We start from the raw sequence: 7,111 nt of genomic DNA, 5'->3' as shown, positions 1-7,111 counted from the left end.
CTAAAGTACGCGGACAATGCTTGCGTCTGCACACATTCAGAGGCTGAACTCCACGTCATAGTCAACATCTTCACCGAGGTGTATGAAAGCATGGGCCTTTCGGGTAAGACAAAGGTCCTCCGCCAACCTGACCCCGCCACACAGCACTGCTCCCCCAGTCATCAAGATCCACGGCACAGCCCTGGACAATATGGACCCCTTTCCATACCTCGGGAGCCTATTATCAGCTAGGGCAGACATCGATGATGAGGTTCAACACCGCCTCCAGTGTGCCAGCGCAACCTTTGGCCGCCTGAGGGACAGAGTGTTTGAAGATCAGGCCCACAAATCTAGCACCGAGCTTATGGTCTACAGGGCTGTAGTGTTACCAAGTCTCCTGTATGGCTCAGAGATGTGGACCATATACAGTAGATATAATGTTCCTAACACAGATGAGACTGCACACAGGGTGGTTAAAGTAACAGTGACCTCAGTCTTTGTTAAGACACTCCAGAGTGAGGAACAGGGGCCGGCTTATATACAGTGCTCCCAAGGGATGCTGGGATCCCTTGGGATGTCAGGGGATGCGCTCCCTGGTGGCGGAACATAGGAGTGCATGCTTTACAGATGTCATGTATGTAACCTTCATGTAACACCACTGTACACTGTATACACCTAAGAAATGCAAACCTTGACCACGGGGGGTGAACTTGTGGGAGACACTCCTCACCTGGTCATCCAGGTATATAAAGAGAGGTCCCACGCAGGGTCATCACTTCTTGGTCCTGTGAATAAAAGTGTAGGGTCACAGAGTGACCTTGTCTGCAGAATATGCCTCGTGTTGATTTACAGTAGCGTGTAAGGACACAACATTTGGCGATGAGAAACGGGAATCAACGACTCACGAGAATGGCCACCAGTAGCACAGAGGAACAGTACTGTGTTGGTGAGGACTGGGACGATTCCAGCAGAGCTTTGTCACGAAGGACTGGCTGGGAGCGGCAGCGGCTGACAAGCAAAGGGCGCATCTACTGACCAGTTGTGGACCTAAGACGTATGTGCTGATGAAAGACCTGCTTACACCCAAGAAGCCAGCAGACAAGACCTTTGAGGAGCTCAGCAAACTGATCAGTGAGCACCTCAAACCGGCGAGCAGTATGCACATGGCCCGACAACGATTCTCTACGCACCGACGTTGGGAAGGGCAGAGCATACCGGACTTTGTTGCGGACCTTCGGCGCTTGGACAACCTCTGTAAGTTCACAGACGCCTGCAGGAGGTAGATGTTACGAGATTTCTTCATTGAGGGCATTGGTCATGCCGGGATTTTCAGGAAGCTAATTGAGACCAAGGACTTGACCTTGGAAGCAGCGGCGTTGATGGCTCAAACCTTCATGGCGGGGGAGGGGGAAACCAAGATCATATACGCGAGCCGCCCTGCTCCCAACGTGGCGATGGAGCAGGGAGTTAACATGGTAAACGCGACTCAGAACCCCGCAGGCAGGCAAGGGCAATTCGACACCAATCAGGAAGTAACAGACTCTAGGGTGGGTCCTCAACAGAGACAATGGCAGGTTGAACGGACATTTACACCATCACAAGGGACAATACGTCCCGGGATGGGGCCATTGACACCCAATAACAGAGTGCTCAAGAGTAATCAAAGAGACAATCAGAGAGGAATGCCTGGTAACAGCTCTTTTGTTCACAACAATCTCAGCTCATGCTGGAGGTGTGGGGGCAGACATGCTGCCGGTTTCAACAATTTATCTGCAGAAATTGTAACTTGAGTGGACATTTAGCCAGGATGTGCAGGAAGCCCGCAGTGAGGCTGGTTTACGAAGTGGATGAACCACAAGAGGGGTCTGCAAGGCAGGGTTATGGTTGGGACACAGCAATGGACGCTGAAGTTCAGCGGGTTCAGGTGGCAAACATTTACAGCTCATACACAAAAACGCCACCTATGATGATGAGAGTACTGTTAAACGGTATCCCGGTACGCATGGAGCAGGACACAGGAGCCAGCCAGTCACTTATGAGTGTCCAACAATTCGAGAAACTATGGCCACTCAGAGCTAGCAGACCCAAACTATAAATCATTGACACGTAATTATGGACGTACACCAAAGAGATCATCCCAGTGCTAGGCAATGCAATGTTGGTGGTCACACATAATGGATCAGAGAACCGGCTGCCACTCTGGATTGTCCCAGGAAATGGTTCCGCGCTTTTGCAGAGGAACTGGCTAGCCAAGATGAACTGGAAATGGGGGATGTGCACGCCATTTCATCTGTGGAGCAAAGTTCATGCTCACAGGTCCGACAAAAATTTGAGTCACTATTTCAACCTGGTGTCGGGACTTTCAGAGGCACCAAAGTAAGGATACGCATCACCCCGGACGCCACACCAGTGCACCATAAAGCCAGAGCTGTGCCGTATGTGATGCGGGAGAAAATTGAGAGTGAGTTGGACAGGTTGCTAAGAGAGGGCATAATTTCGCCCATTGAATTCAGCGACTGGGCAAGCCCCATCGTCCCTGTTCTAAAAACGGATGGCTCGGTCAGGATCTGTGGCGACTACAAGGCCACCATCAACCGAGTGTCCCTTCAGGACCAATACCCGCTTCCGAGAGCAGAGGATTGTTTTGCCACGCTGGCAGGCGGCAAGCTGTTCACCAAGTTGGATCTCACTTCGGCCTACGTGACCCAAGAACTGGCTGAAGAATCCAAGCTACTGACCACCATCACCACGCACAAGGGGCTATTTGTCTACAACAGGTGTCCGTTTGGCATTCGTTCAGCAGCCGCTAGCTTTCAAAGGAACATGGATAGCCTGCTCAAATCCATCCCTGGAACAATCGTACTTCAGAACGACATCCTTATCACGGGTCGAGACACCAAGGAACGCCTCCACAACCTGGAGGAGGTGCTACGCCGACTGGACCGGGTAGGCCTGGGACTAAAGAAGTCCAAGTGTGTGTTTTTGGCCCCAGAGGTCGAGTTTTTGGGCAGGAGGGTTGCCGCAGACGGGATCCGGCCCACCGAATCCAAAACGTAGGCGATCCGTCGCGTGCCCAGGCCTGGCAACACATCGGAGTTGCGTTCATTTCTGGGACTATTTCGGGAACTTTCTGCTAAACGTAAGCACGTTGTTGGAGCCGCTACACGTGCTCCTGCATAAGGGTTGCAATTGGTTTTGGGGGGACTGTCAGGAACGGGCTTTCAATCGGTCGCGGAACCTGCTTTGTTCTAACAAGCTGTTGACCCTGTACAACCCCTGTACGAAATTGGTTTTGACATGTGATGCATCATCCTATGGGGTTGGGTGTATGTTGTAGCAGAATAATGATGAGGGCCAACTCCAAACTGTGGCTTATGCCTCCAGGTCGCTCTCCCAAGCAGAACGGGGATATGGGATGGTTGAAAAGGAAGCACTCACTTGTGTCTACGGGGTGAAAAAGATGCCCCAGTACCTTTTTGGCAGAAGGTTCGAGTTAGAAACGGACCACAAGCCGTTAACATCCCTGTTGTCCGACAGCAAAGCTGTCAATTCCAATGCGTCAGCTCGCATACAGCGATGGGCTCTCATGCTGGCTGCGTATGACGACACCATACGGCACCGGTCAGGCACCAAAAATTGTGCTGACACGCTCAGCAGGCTTCCACTGGCCACCACTGAGGTGGCAGTGGAGCAAAGCACTGAGATGGTCATGTCTGTTGATGCCTTTGACAGTGCAGTCTCCCCCATCACAGCCCACCAGATCAAAACCTGGACCAACAGAGATCCCCTCCTATCCTCGATTAAGAAATGTGTCCTGACTGGGGATTGGGCGCCCGCACACGGAGCATGCCCTGAAGAGGTCAGACCGTTTCACAGACGGATAGATGAACTCTCCATCCAAGCCGACTGCCTACTATGGGGCAGCCGGATAGTCATGCCCCAGAAGGGAAGGGAAGCATTCATCAATGAACTCCACAGCGAGCACCCAGGCATTGTGTTAATGAAGATCACATGTATGATGGCCGAGAATTGACTCAGACCTGGAACATTGTGTTCGCAGGTGCACGACGTGTGCCCAGCTGGGCAATACCCCCAGGAGGCCCCTCTCAGCCCGTGGCCCTGACCCACCAAGCCATGGTCACGTATTCACGTAGACTACGCGGGCCTGTTCATGGGGAAAATGTTCCTCATTGTTGTTGATGCGTACTCGAAATGGATCGAGTGCATCATATTGAATTCATGCCCGACATCCACCACTGTGGAGAGTCTGCTTGCGGTCTTTGCGACCCACGGCTTGCCAGACATCCTGGTTAGCGACAACGACCTGTGCTTCAATAGTTATGAATTTCGGGAGTTCATGTCGGGTAATGGCATCAAACATGTCAGGACAGCACCGTTCAAGCCGGCTTCCAATGGCCAGGCGGAACGTGCAGTCCAAATCATAAAACAAGGCATGCTCCGGATTCAAGGACCCTCCCTTCAATGCCACCTATCGCGCCTCCTGCTGGCCTACAGGTCCCGACCGCATTCGCTCACGGGAGTCCCGCCAACGGAACTACTCATGAAACGTACACTAAAAACTCGGCTGTCCCTCATTCATCCAGTCCTGTCAGACATTGTTGAGGGCAAGCGCCAGTCCCAAAATGAGTGCCATGACCGTAACTCAAAGGGGAGATGTATAGAAATCGATGACCCTGTATTTGTCCTTAATCACGCTTTGGGGCCCAAGTGGCTCGAGGATACTGTAATTGGTAAAGAGGGCAATAGGATCATAGTGATCAGACTTAACAATGGACAGATATGCCGCAAGCATCTGGACCAAGTCAAAAAAAGGTTCAGCGTGGACACTGAGGAACCTGAGGAAGAGCATGAGATGGTGCCCACACCACCGCCAGTGAATGAGCAACAAGAACATTCAGCAGCATGCACAGTCCCTGCGGCCAGCCTGGACAAGCCGGAATCACCACAGGGGACAAAGACGCATGCCAAGGCTCAACAACCAGAGCCCCAAATGCGGCGCTCCACGAGAGAGCGTCGACCGCCTGAAAGACTCAATCTTTGACCCAAAGATGTTGGGGGGGAGGTGATGTCATGTATGTAATCTTCTTGTAACTGTAACCTCCATGTAACAACACTGCATACTGTATACACCTAAGAAATGCACACCTTGACTGCAGCGGGTGAACTTGTGGGAGACACTCCTCACCTGGTCATCCAGGTATATAAAGGGAGGTCCCACGCAGGGTCATCATTCCTTGGTTCTGTGAATAAAAGTGTAGGCTCACAGAGTGACCTTGTCTGCAGAATATGCCTTGTGTTGATTTACAGTAGCATGTAAGGACACAACAACAGATACACAACATTACTCCCCCACCCAAAGTCAAAGTGAAAACTATTTACAAGGTGAGGCGGTCAGGATCCTTTCTTTCCCTGGTGGACCGCCTCGGTACAAATGTCTGTTCTGGCGTGTTGACTGTGTCCTCGCTGGGCTGGCGTGTTGTTGGCCCTGCAGGGCTGCTGGGTGAGCCTGGCCTTGCTGGGCTGTTGGGTGTGATGGGTTCGATTTCCTGGTCCGACGTGGTGTCGTTGATCCTTTGGGTGTGTGTTGTGGGCTCGATAAAGGTGGTATCTGCTGTGGGTTGTTCAGGGCAGTCTGTGAACCGCAGCCTCGTTTGGTCCAGGTACTTTCTGCAAATTTGTCCATTGTCTAATTTGACTACAAACACCCTATTCCCTTCTTTAGCTATCACTGTGCCCGCGATCCACTTGGGACCATGTCCATAGTTTAGCACAGACACAGGGTCATTCAGATCACTTTCCCGTGACACAGTGGCGCGACCATCGTTTACATTTTGTTGCTGCCGCCTGCTCTCTACCTGATCATGCAGGTTGGGGTGGACCAGCGAGAGTCTGGTTTTAAGTGACCTTTTCATGAGTAGCTCAGCCGGGAGCAACCCTGTGAGCAAGTGGGGTCTCATGCGGTAGCTGAGCAGTACTCGGGACAGATGGGTTTAGAGTGAGCCTTCTGTGGCTCGTTTGATGGTTTGTACTGCCCGCTCTGCCTGCCCATTGGAGGCTGGTTTAAGCGGGGCCGAGGTGACATGTTTGATCCCATTGCTGGTCATGAACTCTTTAAATTCGACACTGGTGAAACATGGCCCGTTGTCACTGACCAGTATGTCAGGCAGGCCGTGGGTGGCAAACATGGCCCTCAGGCTTTCAATGGTGGCGGTGGCGGTGCTTCCCGACATTATTTCACATTCAATCCATTTTGAAAATGCATCCACCACCACCAGGAACATTTTACTGAGAAACGGGCCCACATAGTCGACATGGATCCTCGACCATGGTCTGGAGGGCTAGGACCACAAACTTAGTGGTGCCTCTCTGGGTGCATTGCTTAACTGAGCACATATGCTGCATTGCCGTACACAGGACTCTAAGTCAGAGTCGATACCGGCCCACCACACGTGGGATCTGGCAATCACTTTCATCATTCCTATACCCGGGTGTGTGCTGTGGACATCCGAGATGAACGTCTCCCTGCCCTTTTTGGGTAGCACTATGTGGTTACCCCACAACAGGCAGTCTTCCTGAATGAACGGATTGATTGACTCTTGCATTTCAACGGGGATGCTGGCCCAGCTCCCATGCAGTACACAGTTTTTTACTAGGGACAGCAGAGGATCTTGGCTGGTCCAAGTCCTAATCTGGCGGGCTATGACAGGTGATTGATCATTTTCAAACGATTCCATGACCATCAACAAATCTGTGTGCTGCGCCACCATCAACAAGTTTGCAGGCTGCGCCATTTCCACCCCCGTGGTGGGCAATGGTAGCTGACTGAGAGCATCCGCACAGTTCTCGGTGCCTGGCCTGTGGCGGATGGTATACTTATACGCTGATAGCGCAAGAGTCCACCTTTGTATGCAGGCTGAGGCATTAGTATTTATCCCTTTGTTTTCAGCGAACAGGGATATGAGGGGCTTGTGATCGGTTTCCAGCTCAAATTTGAGGCCAAACAGGTACTGATGCATTTTCTTTACCCCGAACACACACGCTAATGCCTCTTTCTCAATCATGCTGTCGGCCCTCTCGGCCTTAGACAAGCTCCGGGAGGCATAGGTGACAG

This window comes from Pristiophorus japonicus, chromosome 11 (genome assembly GCF_044704955.1).
Source record: "Pristiophorus japonicus isolate sPriJap1 chromosome 11, sPriJap1.hap1, whole genome shotgun sequence".
Lineage (NCBI taxonomy): Eukaryota > Metazoa > Chordata > Chondrichthyes > Pristiophoridae > Pristiophorus > Pristiophorus japonicus.
The sequence above is the reverse complement of the archived record's forward strand: the minus strand, read 5'-3'. Positions refer to the sequence as shown.